The 21,670-nt window shown below is 33.8% G+C and overlaps 1 protein-coding gene across 5 annotated transcripts in view; it reads left to right on the top strand.

Annotated features, from left to right (window-relative positions):
• MSRB3 (methionine sulfoxide reductase B3) overlaps positions 1–21,670 on the top strand; it is a 182,048-nt gene that overhangs the window by 80,015 nt on the left and 80,363 nt on the right. The gene's annotated exons all lie outside the window — the stretch shown is intronic.

Raw genomic sequence — 21,670 nt, 5'->3', positions numbered from 1 at the left:
GGGGGTTGTTCATTCTTATTGCTCAAAATAGATTATTATTTTCTCAGTGGACAAAGCATCCTGAGTAATTTGAAAATTCTCTTTAGGTTATCATCAAATGTGGGAGATGGTTGCATTTAATTCAGCAAACTAGAGAGTTACAGCCAATAGAAATAGAAATTTGTCTATGATTTATTAGTTTGTTTTTTCTAAAAAAATGTTTTATTGCTAGATGGGCTATAGAAAATGAAGGTTACATTAAGCCATTATTTTTATTAGGACAAAATTTATATTCTCACAAGCAGCGGCATATCAGCTTCATTAGACATTTTCTTTTCATTAAGCATGAATGTAGCCATATAATTCTCAGGTTTGACTATGTTATTATGTCACTTGTTGAGATTTATGTGCTTCAAAGTTTCTGATGGCATTTACAATTAAAGGACAAAAATTGCCTCATGTTTCATACAAAGGAATTATGTATGTCCTTTGGTAGACTGTTAACAGATAAATAAACATTAGTTTTTGAATTCCAGGAGAACATAATTTACAGAAAAATATGTAACTTGTTTAATTTAAAAGTAACATTTTTACTCTGGTTCAAGTTTCACTATATTGTAACTTTAAAAATGTTTTTACTTATTATGTTCACAAAGGAACAATTGTTATATATTCTTTTTGATAGTGGTATTAAAGAGACAACACACTTTTTCTTTCTTTATAAGCTTTGTCTTTCTTTTCTTGTATGGTTTTGTGAATTTGGTGAGACTCATTAATTATGAAGCCTGTACATTTGAGTTAACAAATTCATCTAGTTTGAGAACCATGACTCTAGAAATCTTTCTATTCTGTGTCTTCTGCAGCTTCTTAATCAGATATATGAATGATAGTATAAAATAAACATTTTTGGTTGAAAACATTGACTATGTAGAAACTAATGGTGGGATGGCATTGTATCAACTATTTAACTCACTGATTCACAAAGGACTCAAGATAAGGCCAAAAATCTTTTTCATTTTTTAACAGTTAAAATATTTAAGTATAATTAAAAATAAATGAATAAAGTTGATGGAAAGTACATTTTTACATAAAAATTACATGTCTTTTTTTTTTCTCTGCCAGTCACCAAACATTTATTAAGAACCTACTTTTTTATGATCTAATGTAATTCCCTAAACATCCAGTGAGAAAGTGGTTTTAGGGTACAGGGTCTGGAATATAGCTTTTAAAAATGAGTAAGTCTACTCAGTTCATTTTGAAGGTAGAACCTGGAAGTAGTGTACAAGACTGAAATATTAGGCAGCTATTGTCAAAGTCAGATAATTTATGTTAACTTTTCAAATCCAAATTAAAGTGTGCTGCTAAATTCCTGTACTGAAGGTAAGTATTTATCATGAAAATAGTTATAACATCTGTATAGGCATACATCTTTCATTCTTGTGAGCAAAGATTTTGTGCAGGATTTGTTTATTTTTTTTTTTCAAGTTCTTATTTAAAAAAAAAGTCTATCATGGACAACACCTGCCTGTCTTTGAAAACTACAAAGTTCTGTATGCTGAAAAGTCTTATAGGGGAATACTGATTAAAAGTTTATTTATTCTTTTAATTTTAAACTTAAATAGGTTGTGGAAAGAATTCAGATGTTTTCAAATTAAGAAGCAGAATTTTTTTTTTTTAATAAGCTCCTTTTAGCTTATGACTGAATGAAAGAATCACGACAAAGGAAGCTAGAAATAATATTCTTTGGTATCCTATATCATGCAAATTTTGGTTATAAGTAAGGTAGCATAGGGTCCTCCTCGGTGGCTCACATCTGTAATCCCAACAGTTTGGGAGGCTGAGGCAGGTGGATCATGAGGTCAGGAGATGGAGACCATTCCTGGCTAACACAGTGAAACCCTGTCTCTACTAAAAATACGAAACAACAACAACAACAAAATTAGCCTGGTGTGGTGGCACGTGCCTGTACTCCCAGCTACTCAGAGGCTAAGGCAGGAGAATTGCTTGAACCCAGGAGGTGGAGGTTGCAGTGAGCAGAGATGGCGCCGACAGAGCAAGACTCCGCCTCAAAAAAAAAAAAAAAAAAAAGAAGGTAGCATATTGGAACAATTAAATGTATGACTTTAATAGGTTCAAATTCTCTATTGTTCATCAAATACAGAATGTAAACTAGGCCTGTTTAATGTTGTATACAGCTGTGACAAAGTAACATTTTTAAATGAAGGAATATGCCAATCTTTCTGAAAAAGAAAAACATAAAAAATAAATACTATGGTCAGTGACTAGCCATAATGGAAAGAATTTCAAAGTCAAATTATATGTAAACACACACACACACACACACACTCACAAGTATATCAAGGAAAATGCCCAACTTATGCAGAGCTTACTGTACAACATTTTTAGTTTGTATAAATAAGTTTTAAGCTGTGGAGTGATATTCAGGAGGAAGGAAGGAAAGTTTTCATTGCCAGTGCATGGTAAAAAATTTCATTTGTTAGATGTATACCAAATGATTAACCTAGAAATTGATTTAAATTTTTTCTTGTCAGAATTGCATTATTTTTTTTCTACAAAAGCAAATCCTCAAACAACCTCCTTGTGCTTTTTGAATTAACAAATTTTGTATAATGAAAAAAATTCAACCATGTATAAAAGTAGAAAGTATAGTGTGATTAGCACCCATATAGCCATCATCTAAATGTTACCTTTGTTAATTATTTGCCAAATTTGTTTTACCTTTTTTTTTTTGCTTAAAATATTTTGAAGTAAAATACATACATTTCATGTGATTTTTAAAATCTGGAAATTATAGATGGTCTTGACTTGTCAAAAGGAGTCAATGTTTTGAGGTTTTCATCTATTTTAGGAATTTGAGTCACATACAAATTATTGTGGAAAAGATTGTGGCATTTTCATGTTCACATCCAGTTGAAGACTCTGAAAGTTCTGTTTATGGTGAATTGCATGGGTAGGAAAACCTTCAACCAGAAGGCAGAGGCCCTGAATTAATTTTGACCTGAGAACTCCAGAAATTTTCTATTCTCAAAATTAATTTAGTTAAAATGTCAGCTGCCATTTAGCTGTGGTCTCTATGTACTGAGTAATATACTGATTAAAAACCTTTTCTGTTGATTTACAACTCAGTCACCTTAAGTTTTTGGCTTTGCCAATTGAGAACAGTCAGCTTACCTTCTTTTCTAAAGGAGTTTTAAGGTTTACATTTTCTACCTTTTCCCAGTTGATGTACTAAATGTTGATTGCCTAGGATTGTGTGGAGTTGGTGATTTTACCAAGAGTAAAACAGACTTCCTTTTATGTTCAGAAGTAGCAAGAACCTATACTCTTCTCCCCACCTCCCAAGAAGGGAAGTTAGTTGATGCTGGAGGAAGCAGAGCATTGAGTTTAATGTAGTGATTAAACATGAAAGTCATATATCAAATCTCAGGAGAAACATGCTTTTGAAAGAGGCAGAGAACTGTGGAGCATATTGCATGATAGGCTATATAAACAGAGCCCTGGAGGTCAGTGTGTGGATGCAAACCAATTAAATAAAAGAACTTACTGGCTTTGCTTTCTATCATCTGGATGGGGAGGATCACAAGTTAACATTCACAGGATTGAAGTGTAAACTTTGCTTAAATAAGCTAGGCACCTTTGGAAATTTTATTAACTCTTTCAATCCACTGCTAATGTATACTTTCAAAAACCAAAGTCCCTGGGAAGTTAAAAAGAAAATCCAAAATATATGTTCTTTTGGCCCTCTGTACATACTCATTGGCAAAGGGTAATGAACTAGTAATGAGTAGGATGGAAGAAAAAGTGAAGGATGAGGGTGAAAAGACCAAGAATTGGCTCTGTTGCCAAATTTCGAGAACGTGCATGTCTTTCAAAAACAACCCATTTGGAAAAGCAGAGCTCTTGCAGAATAACTGAAAAAAGGTGTTTTTTTCTTCTGAATTCTGGGTATAAGGATATAGGTAGAATTTACTACTCACTAACATAACATCAGGATATTTTTATTTCTGTTCTAATAAAGTAGAATAGCTTTCTGACCGAGAAGAATCTAACTTATTTATAAGTTAATAACTGAATGTTAAGGACAGCTTGTACCATAATTCTGTAGTCCCAACCTTATCAGGCAATGTTTGGGTGAGAAAATGAAATACCATGTTAAATGGTATAGATTCATGGTCCATAAACATTCAAAACAAAGAATTTCTTTTCTATAGAGTCATGTTGGCTGAGAAAGTGAATAAGCTTATGTTTAGTGCTTGTTGATTCTGGGCCACTTGGAATAGCTATACTAAGGAAATGGGCTCATAGAGCACAGCAACTCAAAGATATAAGGTTTCATGAAAGCAAATTATGGAGGATTAAGAAACCTAATGAGCATGGTTTAGTGTGGAGAGTTGAGGAGGGAGCTCACTATTAAATAAAGCCGGGAGTGTAGAAGGTTAGGAGATCCTAAAAGACATGATTATAAAAGGCACAACAGAATATAATTATGCTGAAGCGGGGAGGTGGGGAATCCAAGGAACAAAAAGCAGCTAGTGTCGCTTTTAGGATCTGTAGTTAAAAAGGAATCTACACCGGGGTAAGGAAATCAAAGAACATAATCAGTTAAAGCTTGAGACAAGAACATAAGGGCAGGGAAAAATAGAATGGGGATGTTAAGGTGGTCACTAAGTTGAAGGGAAATGAGGAATTTGAATGTAGTAGAACTAGAGTTTTGAAAGCTTATTAACAAATGGGAGAATTTGCCAAACATAGTAAACTTTCCTCAATAAATATTAATAAGAAAATTATTTTCAGTTTTTATAAGCATGAGAATGTGTTGACAATACTTTTTAGCTGTATAGTTCAATTTCTTAATTTTAAGTTTCTTATTTTAAACTCATAACATGGAAGAAGAAGAAAATAAAATATAAATATTTCTTTAAGAATATTGAAATCTGCATCACTTATTAGTGGAAATAAGAAAAATATTGACTATTCATCTATTCATTCATTCAACATATATTTACTGGGCATATCGTAGGCCAGATGTTGAGGTTATAGTTGTGAACAGGGTGGATACAATTCCTTCTGTCGTGGAATCTTACACTAGCTGGTTGGTCCATTACACAAATTCACATGAACTTTCCTGCATATTTAACTGAGGAGGCCTAATAAGACTAAAATTTAAATCTAAATGGTGAGTCAAAGACCTCTTGATATTTAAACATAAGCTGATATATTTTAGATTTAGACAAATTCACCTTTGTTTACTTTATTCAAGCCATATTATTCTGTTTTACACAGACTTTTAAGAGAACAGCCTAATAATGCTAATGTTTAGGGTGTAATTTTTCTGGAGTTTTCAATAAGAAGTGACATTTTCCATTTGATTATTATTTTAAAAATCAATTTAGAAGAAAACACAATGACAAATATTTGTGAATACTGTTCTGTCCTTTGCTTTTGTTTATTTCTTTTTCAGGAGCCTATTCAAGTTAGCCTGAAAAATCAGGCAACCTTCTTTATAGCAATCTTTCCTGATTGAGTAGAAGCAAGTAGAGGGGACGTGGCTCTTCATCCCCTTTTATAAACTAACTTGACCGGGAAGCAGCAAGGCATAGTGGCTAAGGTTTCATATGTACCATTTTGTCACATACTGACATTTTGTGTTTTTTTTCTTAGACTTAGAGCATTTAAAAGCTATGATTCTCCTTCACTGGAGACTTAGCTGAATCCTAGAGTTTTAATATTTTATTTTTATTATTTTTTTAGAGACAGGGTCTCATAGCTCACCATAACCTTGAACTTCTGGGCTCAAGCGACCTCGTCTCAGTCTCCCAAGTAGCAGGGAATACAGGTGCACACCAACATGCTGGGCTAATTTAAAACATTTTTTTCTACAGATTGGATCTTGCCGTGTTGCCCAGGCTAGTCTCAAACTTCCGGCTTTAAGCAATCCTCCTGCCTCAGCCTCCCAGAGCACTAGGATTATGCATGAGCCACTGTGCACAGCCCAATATTATATTTTAAATAAATGCAGTTTTGATTTTGTTTTGGACATGATAGTTATTTAGTAAAGTGTTTTTTAAATTTCCAAATTTTCTACCTTCTACTTTTATTAATGTTTTCAGTTATATTGCTTGGTAGTCAAAGAATTTGGCTTTACTGCTTTTTAGAGAGTATTATTTCAGTACTTATTAAAGTTTTATTTTTGGGCCTCCCATGTATTTAGTTTTTGTGGCTTTTTTGTTTGAAAATTATACTCTCTGCAATGTAAAGGCTTTAATGGACATTTATTAGATCAACCTGATCACTTATCCTTTGTAATAATATTTATTTGGTTTTAATTTTATCTGACAAGGATGATAAAATGAATGAGTTTGTCATTTGATTCTTTTTTAACATAAATTCTGCTTCTTTAGATATCACCGTCCCTGTGTTCTCAGCTCCACATACTCAATAAGTCTGGTGGCAGCCAATTTACTTGGGGCATGCATTGTAGAGAACATTACTGCAAGCAATGCTCATAGCAATGCTTCTTGTAGAGAGCATTACTGCAAAGCAATGCTCATAGAAATGAAGGCTGCTAAACTAACACAGGAATAGGAAACCAAACATCACATGTTCTCACTCAAGTGGGAGTTGAACAATAAGAACACATGGACGCAGGGAGGGGAGCATCACAAACCGGGGCCTGTCAGTGGGTAGGGGGTAGGGGAAGGGTAGCATTAGGAGAAATATCTAATGTAGATGATGATGGGTTAATGGGTGCAGCAAACCACCATGGCACGTGTATACCTATGTAACAAACCTGCACATTCTGCACATGTATCCAGAACTTAAAGTATATATTTAAAAAAAGAAAGGAATGAAGGCTGCTGTAAAGAGGAAACATGTTATTCCAAAGTCATATGTGAAGCAAGAAGTTGCTGCAATTACCACCTGTAAATACCAGTGCTCTCCTCCTCCCTCATATCCCATAGCTTTATAAGGGAAGAGGCTCTGAGATTTTATATGATTCAGATGTTTGTTTTCTCTACTTAAGGTTCTTCCCAATTCCTCCATCTGTTTGGCAAGGTTCTATTTACCTCTTAATGCTCACCTCAAACATTACCATATCAATTAAACGTAGCCTTCCTTGACGCCTTTCCAGCTGTCAGTCATCCGTTTCTCTGCGCAAACGCTAGATCTTGTAGCACTTATCATCTGCAGGATATTATTTGTGTGGATCTTATCTTTCTATCCAAGTCTGTGAATTTCTTGAAGGCAAGAGGCATGTCTCATTTACCTTTATAGCCTTGATATCTTTTTTTAATTTTTTGAGACAGAGTCTTGCTCTGTTACCCAGGCTGGAGTGCAATGGCACAATCTTGGCTCACTGCCTCTTGGGCAAGTGATTCTCCTGCCTCAGCCTCCTTAGTAGCTGGGATTACAGGCGCGCCCCCCCCCCCACCCAACTATACCAGGCTAATTTTTGTATTTTTAGTAGAGATGGAGGTTCACCATTTTGGCCAGGCTGGTTTCAAACTCCTGATTTGAAGTGAGTCATCCAACTCGGCCTCCCAAAGTGCTGGGATTACAGGTGCGAGTCACTGGGACTGGCCTATAGTCTCTATGTCTTATATGAGATAATTACTCAATAAATAAAAATTCCATGAAGTTGGACATTTTTGTTCTTTAATAATAATGGAAACACATAACTAACGATGGAAGATTTATTCTCCCCTTTTATAGTGTTGAGTTGTTGCTGGGAAGTGGCTACTGGGCTAGAGTTGACAGTTTCCAGGCCCTTTGCATCTATGCAGAGAAATGTAACTAAATTCTTGCAGTGAAATTTATATCATTTTTAGGTTAAGGGGATTTTAAGTAGCCAATATGCTTTCCCTATATCATTTTTCCTCTTCTGAGGTTAATTCATAGTTACATGTTGAACATGATGTCATCACAGTGTGGAAGGAATTTGGATCCATAGATCATGCTTGGACGAGATCCATGCAGAAGAGCCATTCATCCTAGAATATCTTCATTGGACTTCATGTATTATGAAATAATTTTTTTATGATAAGCCACTGAGATTTTGCTATCACTTATTGTAGCAGCTAGTGTTACTTACCCTGACTAGCCCAGTGCCTAGACTAGTCCTTGGCAAAAAGTTATTTGCCTGTAATTATTATCTAGTGTCAAATATCCCTAGATATTTTTTGGACAAATTATTGAACGAGTGGTCAGAAATTACATTATCTAACCTGAAGATGATCCTTTAAACCAAGATTCATACAAAAATAAAATACTATGTTCTATATAGTCACCAAGCCTATCAGCTAGAGATTATCACAATAATGCAGTATAATAAGTGACCTCAGAAAGCAGTGATTTAAAGCAATAATGATTTATTCATGTTTACATGTCTATGGGTTGGTTGGGTGGTAGCTGGCACATGCTAGCTGCAGGTTGGATCCTGGTCTGTTCCACACTTGTCACTGATGGTAGAAGATAAGAGGGCAAGCCCAACTATGCAAGCACGTAATGATATGATTATAAAACACCTTGAAAATGTAAAGTGTAGTGCAGATTTTTATATGGTTGTGATGTGGCTATTAGTAGACCATTGAAAAGGTTGCTGGCCACGCACAAAACATAGCATTAACTGCCTTGGTGAATTTTTTGTGCCTAGTATCTGGCTGTTAACATTCAGGCTCAGAAACCTAAGTGTTTCACTATCTCTCAGGGGTGGACTCAAATGGACAAATCCAGAAGACTGATGGATGAAGCCAGAATGCCAGTGTGTTTCTTTATAATGAGAAATGTGTTTTTCACGTGAGCCAGAATACTTACATCTTCATGATTACTTCTTTTTTTGTAAGTAATCCAGCTACATGAGACACAAAATCACAATACAAATTCACTTGATCAGTTTACCAAAATAAATCATTAATGTTGGGATTGAAATTTCCTTACTGTAACGTATATCACCCTAAAGCTGATCTATTTGAGAAGTTGAATCATAATGGAGAATTCCTGTTGAGTATAGACTAAGAACAAAGAAAAACGAACTGAATGTTAAGTTTTATGAGTTTACGTTAACAATTATCTGTCTCAAAATAGGAATGGTCCTGGATAGTGAGGCCTCTTATGACTTAAATTTAATTGGCCACAACTTCATTTATCTATTCATCCATTCATCCATCTACTTATTCACCATCTAGCCATCCATCTATATAAAAGATAGCTTTGCTGTTGGACCTGGACAATATACTGCAAATTCATTGCCTAAGACCCTGTTTCCAGATTCAAAGAGCAGACCTTGGAAGCAATCATAAAGCTGACAATTTACAGTTTGAATGTTTCCTACCTTATCGAAAAAAATTAAAATTTCAGTGCTTTAACAAACCATTTCAGTATATTTAAATTAACATATAGAACAAGGTCAGTATATAGATCAATATATAGAACACTTTCTTTTCTTTTCTTTTTTTTTTTTTATAGAGACGGTGTTTCACCGTGTTGGCCAAGATGGTCTTGACCTCTTGACCTCGTGATCCACCCGCCTCGGCCTCCCAAAGTGCTGGGATTACAGGCGTGAGCCACCATGCCCGGCCTAAGATATAGAACACTTTCATCTGTTATGTTCCCTCATATCTTTCTTTAGTTCATCCCCACTCATCAGAGGTAACCACTGTTCTGACTTCAGTTACCACAGATTAGATTTGCCTGTTCTTGAATTTCATATAAAATAGAATTATATAGTATATACTCTTTTTGTGTGTGATGGCTTTTGCTCCATATCATCTTTTTGAGAGTTATTCATATTATTTGTAGCTATCAGTAGTTATGACTGAGTAGTATAAATTGGGAAGAATGTTTGGTCCAACTTTGGCTACCGTTGATGCAGTTGTATTTACTGAGCAGTCTTGGTTTCTAGTATTCTCAGGCCCAGAAGACTGTTATTAATACATTGAACCAGTATGTAGGCATTTTTCCTTTGACTCAGTGATCAGTCGTGATCAGTCAGTCAATTTGCATGTGCTCTTAAATAGAGCACTTACCCTATTTAAGACATGGTGGAGGACGTGTGAGTATGAGATAATTCCTACATTTGGGGAGCTTATAATCTAATTAAAGAGATGAGATATATACACATGAAGATATCTGTAGGTTCAGGGCAATATGAATGGTTTCAGCAATGTAATCCTTGGAGAATTTAGAAGACATGAATTACATTAGGGTATGGCGATTGATTGGGGCAGTTGCATAGTGGAGGTAGTACTGAGATATTTAAGGGTAGAATATGGGTAGATATAAATAAAGAGGGGGATAATTTAAAATAGAGAGCCCCTTAAAGTCAAGCACAGAGGCACAGGGGCTAAATGTGTTTGAGGAACAGTAAGTAAACCAACTTGCCAGAACTGGAGTATTTTTGTTGGGGAGTCCTGGTATAGTTGGGAGTCTATTAGAGACCACAGGTTTGGCCAAAGTGGGTTGATCACCTGAGGTCAGGAGTTCAAAACAGCCTGACCAACATGGTGAAACCCCATCTCTACTAAAAAATCCAAAAATTCGCTGGGCATGGTGGCACATGCCTGTAGTCCCAGCTACGTGGGAGGGTAAAGTGGGAGAATTGCTTGAACCTGGGAGGCAGAGGCTGCAGTAAGCCCAGATCATGCCACTGCACTCCAGCCTGGGTAACAGAGCGAGACCCTATCTCAAAAAGAAAAAGAATTGTTACTTAACTCTGTGGTTAATAATAATAACGACAATGACAACAAAATGATTTCGGAATTGACTTTCTGCCTAATATGTAACAGGCACTGTACTAAGTGTTTAATAGTTATTAACTCATCTAATTTGCATAGACCATACATTATTATTCCTGTTTTATAAATGAATAGACCAAAACACAGGAAGTTTGGATATTTTGCCCAAGGTCACATAGCTAATAAGTAACAGAACTGGGATTTGATCCTAAGTAATCTGATTCCAGAGTCTTAACCGATATGCAGTAAAAAAACCTAGAATATGAGTTGATGGGATGAAAACAATATTTTATGCATTTTTAGTCATACACCCTATTCCCACATGACATATTTGCTCACACAGTCACATGTAGTTGTAGAAATTTTCTCCCCCTCCAAATAGTTACTCAGATTCAGTAGTCTGTTGAGAAATGGATTTTGAAGCTAATGTAAAAATTTTAATTAAAATAACATGGATTTATTCCTCCAGCATTACATTGCTTGCTGAGAAAGATATTCATGAAGGATTTACTGCAAAGAAATGATAGAGGGAGAGTTAACTGGTTCTAGAGAATTTATAATAATTTGTTTTAGACTAGGGCTCTATTTTTAACATAGATCAAAATTAACATAATTTATTTAATACGGTATCACTATGGTTTCAACAGGAGGTCAAAGTACATATCCTATATTGATAGATATTTATAGAATGGAATGAATCGGTGATCATGGTCACCTTCTTTGGGCAGTAGAACAAGGATATTTGGCTATTTATTATAATTGACATATCTTGCTCATTCCTGGGCAGAAATAAACTACATTCAACAGCAATGTGTAGAAAATGTTGCTGTAGCACATTAGTTGGTTGCAGGCTTAAGTTTAACATCTTGCTCCAGTATGAAAATATTTATTCATTAAGAAACATGTGCAAATGTAGCAAAACTATCTGTTATTTGCTTATAATATCAGAATATTCTAGTTAAAATCCTTTAAAAAGATAATGACCTTTTAGTTCTTCTTATGTCTCAATACATTTTTCATTGAGCCTTTTCTGTCACAGAACTAGGCTAAGAACATTTTATAAGAGGTTCTTTTGATTTTTCGTTAATTTCCCAGGATAGGAATCAAAGATTAACAAATTTAAAATAAATTTTTGCTTAATCACTAGTCTTGCTGAATTTTCAATATCTGTGTTTTAGATATTCAAATATTCCTTAATTAAGAACTTAAGTGGCCATATGGCCTATATTGCATTCCATGTTGCAAATTAGCAACCTTCTATTCTAGTTGTACTCTTGTTTTTGTTAATATTAAAGACATACTTGATATATATTTAGGATGTGTAATCGACATTATATTTTCACACAATAGCATTTAATAATATTTGTTGAATAAGTGATAAGTGAATGAATGATGTATGGAGTTATGTTGTTTTGCCATTTTCAACCAATGTAGAATATTTGCGCTAGTAAATATCATCCTTTTCTTCATAAAATGTGTCTGTAGATTACCTTGCATCTAAATCATTCACATTGTGGATGGAAGACCATATGTAGATGGTGAGAGATTAAAAAAAGACAAGAAAATTTAATGACAACAAAAATATTTTGTGGCAGAACATAGGAACACAAGACAACAATGTAAAGATTCAAGTTTTATGGCCTATCAGTAGTTTTTCTACCAAAAATGGTAACTTTCAGGCTCCCCAGTCAATCAAATGTAGACTTTGGATTTTTATCCTTAGATTAAAATTTATTTATATGTTAGAATAGTCTATTAAAATTATTTTCCCCTGTGGTGTTATATACTAATAGTCAGTAAAATATATTTTACAGTGTGAATGAAAGTGGCATTAAAATTAATTTAAATTTATACAGTAGAATTATCTTTTTAGAAATTTGTTTAAATTTCTTCTTCTCTTTTGTAGCTTGTTTGATATCACTTTTTATCCACATATTTTGCTTTTTAAATTATACTACACAGGCATTTATTCAATTTATTTTTCGTCATGACTACCTGTTTAGTTAGCAGTATTCCTTGAAATGTTGTGATGATATGTGGCTTTTACTGATTTATTAGATGATTTGTTGGGACTTTTTCTGTTGATTTAAGTAATGTAGTAATGTATTTATTTTTTCTAGCTATATGGTTTTTTTTTATTTTTCAGGGTTGTAGAAGAATACTGCATATCTAGAACTTAGAACTGCCTATAGGTTCCAGCATATATGTTATACACACACACACACACACACACCACACACATGTATATATGTACATGTGTATATATAAATGTATATATCTGTGTAAATATGTATATATATGTGAACAAAAATTTCCTGCCAAAACATTTTAAAAATCAGGTTAAATTTATTTATGATGAAATATAGTTTTTTTCCAAATGTTTTCTTTGTTAAATTAGTATGGATTTTATGCAATTTAAGATTTGTATTAATGGCAAATACAGTTATGTTAAATATGGAAGTAACTTCCTAGAACTATATATAGTTGATTTTTTTGTTAAAATGATACAAATTTTTATGACAAAATGTACAAATCAAAAAAATTTTAATGTAAAAATGAATGCGATTTCATTAATTTTTAATTTTAATTTACCCAAGTTCAATTTCACAAATGTTTGCTGGTCACACACTCTGAGCTTTGTGCATTGCCTTGAACAAGCTAGTTGTAAATTATTGTAGAATAATGTAGTATCTAGCAGAAATAATTCTTGGCTTAGAAATATGCTAATGGTAGGATAGTCTTTCATGATTATGATAAGTATGAAAGAAGATCGTCTCTTTTTGAACCCTGTTTATTTTGTAGTTAACAAGGCCAGGGGATTATTTTTTGCTTGTGTGCCTACACATACCTAAGGAAAAAATAATCACAGATCCCAGTGTCACTTTAATTATACCATTAATTTAACTGTTGATTCAATAGCTATTTACTGCTCACAATATTTTAGCATTTGTAAACTTCTTGGTGGTATAGGTAATAATAAAGTAATGATAAATGGATATTTTTATCTAAAGTAGGAAATCACATAAATGAACAAAGATGCATTATTAGTAGATTTTTTGTTTTTTAGTTGGAGTCTCACTCTGTCGCCTTGCTGGAGTGCAGTCGGCACAATCTCAGCTCACTGCAACCTCCGCCTCCTGGGTTCAAGTGATTCTCCTGCCTCAGCCTCCCAAGTAGCTGGGATAATAGGCATGTGCCACCATGCCCGGCTAATTTTTGTAGTTTTAGTAGAGATGGGGTTTCACCATGTTGGCCAGGCTGGTCTCAAATTCCTGACCTCAGGTGATCCACCCTCGGCCTCCCAAAACGCTGGAATTACAGGCGTGAGCCACCATGCCCTGCCAAATTATTTTAAATGTAGAGATATGCTGCTCGATAACAACCAGCTTTATTATTTATTGCATATGGCTATATATTTTGAGGGAAATGTTTAAAGACAGATTATATTCTTAAATGTGATTAAACGTAATTTCTATTTTGTAACCAGTTTTAAAGGAAATAATATTGTATGCATTTTCAAAGTACCTTAATTTGTTCTGTACAAATTCAAAGGACAGTATGCCTTTTATAAAAATTATGTTGTATAAAATATTGGTAGGAAATTACTTTTCTATTTTATTCTTCTTACTGCTAGATTTAATAATTTTCTTCTTTTGGCATGATTTTTCTAAAAATATTTCCCAATTCATATGAATTTTATTATCTATTATGTGTCACCATACAAGTAATGGATCTATTAACAAAAAGATGAAAGCCTCTATATTTATCTGTTATCTACATTTGTTACTGAGAGTTAACTTGATGGCTTTACATAGGATGATCAGAAACAGGAAAGCTGTGGTTTAGAAAATGTTTTAATCTGTTTCAAATAACTTAGCAGGGCAATCTGGTAAAAATGACATGATTAATGATTACAGAAGATTAAAATATTTTCACATTCTGTTTTTAATGACCTCTATCTTAAGTTTCTACCCTAAAATTTATAACTAGTAAAATATTATAGGAAAATATATCATTCATAATCCTCTTGAAGTTGTGTTTTGCCTTATCAAATTGTGCCTTCTTTTTAGCCAAAAATAGCATAAATTTAAAACAAATTTTAACTGAAATATAGCTTTTGTGCTATTCTTAAATACACGCATTAAAGTGTTAATATTTACTAGGTTTTACATAAAAGATCTAAGATTATGTTTTCAATTAGGGTAACACTTCAATCAGTGTGTAACTTTTAAAAATTTATACATACAGGGCAGCTAGGCAGGTCTTCATCACTTGGAAATAGGCCATTTCAGAAAGTTTAACTATAAATGTTTCCTATGTACATAAATAGGTGGCAAGTATAACTATTAATGTTGGAGTTTTGCCCATTGATTCTAGTGGCTCTGTCTTTTTTATCCAAAGATAATGATGTATATTCAATCTCTGTCATATTTACCTAGAGGAAGTCTTTTTAATCCCTCATTTTTCTCCTTCGCTGAGGTTATGTGTAAATACTACATAAAACAGCAAATGGAAGGAAGTCTGTTTTGTCTAAAGATACCACTCATCTTAAACAAACACATCAGCCTGTCTCTGAAAGGATAGTGATATGGGTTTTATTTGGTCGGAGAAGGAGGAGGATGGATAAGACCAAAGCAAAAATATGTGGCAAATTATATGTACTGGTCATATAATTTGCCACATATTTTTGCTTTGAAAATTGGATACATTTTCCTGATTATTTCTGCTTAGGGGAATCACTTCAACCCACCTGACATTGTTTCAGCACTTCTTAATTTTTATTACTATTTGCATATTTATTCATTCCTATGTTCATATTTGTGAAAACTTGTGTTGATTTCTGACAGAAATCTGAAGTGAATCTTTAATTAGATATCTTATAGCACCATTTTCTGGAAAGCTATATGTATGAATTTATAATTCCAGTATGGGAAAAAGAATGTGTTACCTTCTGTTAATTATATCTGTTTCCAATTTTAATTATTTCTGAATTTAAAACTCCACAAAATTAAATAAAATAGTTTTATTTAACTTGCTACACTGTGAATTCTTTTGGGACAGAGGCCCTGTTAAATTCATCTCTCATATTTGTCCCCAGCACTAAAAAAAATTAAAATGAATTTTAATTGCTTATATTTGGTTACTTATATTTATTGTGAAAACTAATATATTTGATGTTACTTCTGCCATCTTTTTCCTCTTTATTATGCTTCCTTGTAATTGTTTTCTTTCCTTTAGTTGGATTAATTAAAGTTTGGCCCTTTTAAGAAAACTTCTAGTTGTAAGTTATACACACTATTTCTGTTTATTCTGTCTACCATCTAATTTTGATGAGCATATTTGACCTTATATTTTTTCTGTTAATATTGGGAGTTAATTAATGTCTACAACTTCCTTCCCTTTATTTCAGTACAAGAGCTTTAGTATACTTTTAATTTGCCTCTGACTCCTGCATGTTTCCCATTATGCCTCTACTTACATGAAAATTATGTTTTAAGAATTCCATTAAGCATTGTAGCCTCGTTGTTGACGCCTGTTTAAAATTAACTATTTAAACTATTTAATTTTACCTATTTATTTACTCATTACTGTTTCTTGTGTCCTGTCTTTACCTTTTTAAAACTTATTTTTCATTGTGCTGTAGTACTTCTTTGAATATTTTTTCAGAAATGGTTTTAGATAGCAAATATCTGGATTATTTTATATGTAGATTGTTTATTCACACCTCTCATGATATCAAAAAGGATTAGAGGCAGAAGACACATCATTACACGTGTATTCTTCAAGAGTAGTAATTAGTAAAGAGAACTTACATGATTCTAGGATCTTTATGTGTGTTTTCATTAAGGGTGGACTCTTTTCTTTTGAATGATAAACTTTTTCATAGGTATGATTTGAATTTAGCTTATAACTCATTTTCTAAAATTTTTATCTTGGAGAAAAGAAGGAATTTGTTAGGTATCATTCCATTAAAAATACACTTAAACTCTACTTCATAGGCTTCTTTTCTATGCAACACGTATCCAATATTGGGAAAAAACATGTTAAATAGCTATCTGGTTTAGCATATTAAGATACGCATTTCTTCATGTTGTAGCTTAAATTTGGACTTGATAATTCTTGTTTTTCTCTAAGAGTAGTATTTTTAAATTAAATACATACAAATTAAATTTTAAAGAAATAGTATCATCTTTTTTTTTTTTTTTGCTGGGTAAGCATGGGCCAATAATGTTGGCTTTATTACTTTTATGGTTATTACATACTGTACCACAATGCAAAGAAGATTAGAAGACATACACCAAAATGCCAGTAGGTATGAACTCAATGTGATCAGATTATAATTTTTTTCTATCATCTTTAATTAAATCAGAATATACATTGCATTAATTCTTAAATACCATTACCATTTTTGGATACTTAGTTAACAACATGTTAGACCAATTCAAGGGATGATACGATTTTACTTTGTTTTTCTAGTTCACAAAGATTAATGTAGCAGAGACCTTTCATGTCAGTTTTGTCATAAGTGAAAGAATAGAACTATCGGTGGTTACACAGACAAATGTACCTTTAATATAGACTGTATTTCCTGATATTTCTTGGACTTATCTGATTATTTCAATTCTGAGTTTATTTATGTAAGGCTGTTGTAGAGCTAATGGGTGACAGGATTATAGTACAACAGCAGTATCTCATTTTAAAAGCACTCAAGGAATTAAGTTTGATACAACAAAGAACATAGTTTGGGAATGAAAGGCAATGAACAAGGGGAAATAAAATTAGCAAAATGAATAAATATAAAATCAATGAAAATAATAGTTAAAAGAGTTTGCACATGTTTATGACTCTTAAGTTTTACTGTGAAATAGCTTTCCAGAATAATTGCCAATTTCTGCTCTCACCAGCTGTATGTAGTATTTTTTTGTCCCCTGGACACACTGAGTCTCTTGAGTGTCACTACTTCCTATTATCTTTCCAGCTCTAAATACTTTGATCTGTATTTTCTTTACCTATCTGATAGGTAAAAAGTAGAATCTCATTATTTTAATCTGCACTTTTGATGATGAAGGGTTGAATATTTTTATTCTTATGTACATTGACAGTTCATAATTCCTTTGTGAATTGCTTATTAACTTTTTTTTCTTTGGTGAGGCTGGAAATAAGAGCAGAGCTTGAGTCAGACAGACCATCATTTGGATCCTGGCTCTGTCTTTTAAGCACTGTGTAATTTGGGGCAAGTAATATAAACTCTCTGAGCTTCAGTTTCCTAATTTGTAAAACAATATTTATAATTATAATACCTACCTCAATGTTATCAGAATTAAATAAAGTAACATGTAGTTAAATCACTTAGCAAAGTGCTTGGTATACATTAATGATGCTGCTGCTGATAAAACAGAAAGCTGGAAATATTTGCCCAGTTAGTTACTTGATGTTTAAGATTTTTTTTCTACAAAAATAAAAAAAAATTGTAGTTAGCGTATGTCAGTCTTTTCTTTCTTTTATAGTATTTACTTTGGGTTTCTACTAAGAAAATTGTTCTTCACACCCAAGAGTATAAAAATATGATGAAAGTGTTTTTGAATGTGACTGAGTTCTAAATAGAATCATCAATTTTAGTTATTCAGACTAAAATAAACTAATAATTCTATAATTTTTCTATTTCTTTAGGAAAAATTAGCATTCACTATTGTTGAAGAAATCCAGAAACATTAGTTCACATATTTAACCAGTTTTAAAAAAATGTTTTAAGACTGACAATACATTCCCCTGGATTATTTGTATATTTGGGAAGAGTCTCTGTTATTCTCTGCAGTAATTTTGTGTACACTAGCAAATGATGTTGTGCTTGGGCCAATGAATTAGAAAAAGTGTCCCCTCATTCCACCCCCACACCCTCACCCACATTGCAGTTAAATGACTCCTGTGGGTCAAGGCAGGTACACAGCCCTGGGAGTGAGGGGAACAGGAGCTGGAGTTCTGCTCCCACTTGTTTCTTCCACCAGATTCCTTGTGTACTGCCCAGAGTGCACCACTTTATCAGATGGGCCTGTGTTCTCAAAATGGTTCTTGTAATAATTTGAAAAATTAATGATTATGTTATCTAAATCTGCTTGTGTAATTCAACTGAACTGAGCAGGTTTTTATGCAGGCACTTTTATAAAAGAAAAAAAGCTGGATGCAGTGCCTCATGCCTGTAATCCTAGCATTTTGGGGGTCTGAGGTGGGCAGATGGCTTGAGCCTAGGAGTTCAAGACCAGCCTGGGCAACATAGTGAGACCCTGTCTCTCCAAGAAAATACAAAAGTTAACGAGGAATGGTGATGTGTGCCTGTAGTCCCAGTTACTCAGAAGGCTGAGGTGGGAGGATCACCTGAGCCCAGGGAGGTCAAGGCTGCAGCGAGCCATGATCATATGCTGTACTCTAGCCTGGGTGACAGAGAGAGAACATGTCAAAAGAAAAGAAAAAAGAAGAGAAGAGAAAAGAAAAGCTTTTAATTTGAAAATTGTGAGCAAAAAATAAGACAGCACTTTATCTTTAGAGGGGTACAAATCATGCTCCCCTCTTTTCTTCTACCTTGTTTATTAATCCATGAGCACTTAAGGGATGTCTTCTTCCTCCAGTATATAATGATGTTAATGACACATCTGGGGCCATGCCCTTTTGCATGTTTTCCTTGTTATGGGTAAATTGATCAGCATTGTGTGGAGTATCCAGCAAAATGTGCTCTGCAGAAGTCTCACACTCCAACTGTACTTAACCATCCTGTGGTGCTCCTCTCTCCTGCCCTTGTATTACCCCAAAGCTTCCTACCCATGATTCTTTCTTACTATCCTCACAGTCATTTCTACTGTGCTCTTTAGAGCTGTGATTCCATTGTAAATACATTTTTTAATACTCAAATCTCTTCACAAAATGTTTTCTTCATTTTTGTCTTTAATTGAGACTTGTCTACCAAGGTTCCTCTTGGCAGCTGCAAGAATAGAGGCAATAACTCTTCATTACCTCCTTCAGAGCCTCACTTTTCCTTTCTCATGTAAGAACTCCCTATACAGCCACTTATTAACTTTCATTATTGCTGTGATTTATTAGCTCCCTGGTAGTGCCCTGCATTTATTGAGGATTTTAGTTTTCCACTCTAATTTTTACTATCCTTATGTGTGATTTCAGTGACTATGTGGACAGTTCAATCAATAACTGAGTTTCTTTCAACCTCCATGTCCTGACCCTTTCCCTTTCTTCCCGGTCTGTTGTGTACTTCCTCATTTTACTTCTCTCCCATGCATCCTGGACTCTATGGTGACCATTTTGCCACTTTTGCCAGTGCCCTCTGGGTCCTGGATTTGTTTTCCTTGTGTTAAATTCCCCAGAAAAATCCTCAACCATCTGCTTTCAGTTGTAGCTCCTTCACGCAGGCTGCATTGCCCTGCTGGAGGAGAGTGTAATTATGGGATAATTGCCACTAGAGATTTATGGTCTTCAATTTCAGGTTGCCTCTTGGCACTATTCTGCAGTCTTTCTGTGTCTTTATCACTTTTCTCAAATCCCCTTTTCTACCACCGTTTTCTTTTTGAACTATCATCTTGCCTTCTGTTTGATAGAGAAATTTAAGGCTATGAAGCTTGAACCTTTCTTTCCTGAAACTAATGAACACTTATATCCACACTGAACCTCTTTTCTATATGGTTGGAGGAAGAGATGTCCTTTTTTCTAGTTCCAAGTAGTCCCCTCCGTTCTCTCCTATGGGATGTTACTCCATCAGTCATTTACTCTAATTCCTGAAACTCTTTGGTTCTGCTTACTTCTTCCCCACAGTCTGAAGATAAACTCAAGCCATCCTGTCTTAAAAAGAAAGTAAAAAACCCCAAACACAACTTTTTCAGCTTTGTCCTCTTCTAACTCTTATCCTTCTTTCAACTGGAATTAAGTTTCTTTCTCAGTACACTATGCTGTTTGTATTTTCTTTTATTCATAGGAATAACCTAATAAAAAAAAAAGAACAAAGGAGAACTGAAGAATTACTAATGGTCAATAAGCATTTGCAAAAGTTTAACCTCACTATTCATTATAGAAATGCAAATTGTATCAACTATAATTTTTATTACTCAAAAATTAGGGCTTTAAGAGTATGGGGAGATGTTTACTGTCAAATATTACTAAGGGAATATAAATTAATGCAATCTTTCTGAAAAGCAATTTGGTAATTGTTTAACCCTGTAATTCCACTTTAGGATACTTTGTGAAGAAAATATTCAGAGATAAATGTGAAAGAATATTCATGGAACATTATTTATTGTGGCAAAAAAACCATTAAGAGCCTAAATGTCCAATAACAGGAGCAGGCAAGATACCACACTCTCAACATGGAAAAAATCCAAAAGGAAATACACCAAAATGTTAATGAGAGTTATTTCATTGTGATTACAGTTGATTTATTATCTTTCTTATAGTTTCCTATGATTTTCTAGTTTAACTTAGAAGAATATGTATTCAGAAAGACAAAATTTATACATATTAATTCCTAATCCTTCTACCCACACTGTCTTTGCCTCTGGCAAAAGAATAGAGTAGGAATTTTTGTGAAATGGTGTTTATATGTCCATAAGCTTTCAGTATGTTCTAGTTGTTTTTAAATTTTCTTTTATGAAGTATTGATGTTCGTGATGAAAAGGAGAGGGAACATGATTTGCATAGAGTTTTCCATTAAGTGAACAGTAGGAACGTGTTGACCTGTATAGAATGTTAGAGGAGGAAAAAGAGGAACTCTTCAGTGAATGGCAGAGTGGAAGCATTAAAGGAGAAGGAAGAGAACCAACCGCAAACAAAGGAACCAACCATCTCAAGCTAAGAGGGATAGGTTTACTTCAACACTGGGTAGATTGTCTCATAATCTTTTCACTGAATATAAGACTAACAGCCAAACATACTTTAAAGTA

Source organism: Sapajus apella, unplaced genomic scaffold (genome assembly GCF_009761245.1).
Source record: "Sapajus apella isolate SASKATOON/1434 unplaced genomic scaffold, GSC_monkey_1.0 scaffold2, whole genome shotgun sequence".
NCBI lineage: Eukaryota > Metazoa > Chordata > Mammalia > Primates > Cebidae > Sapajus > Sapajus apella.
Note: the sequence above shows the minus strand (reverse complement) of the source record. Positions and strands in the feature narration are given on the sequence as shown.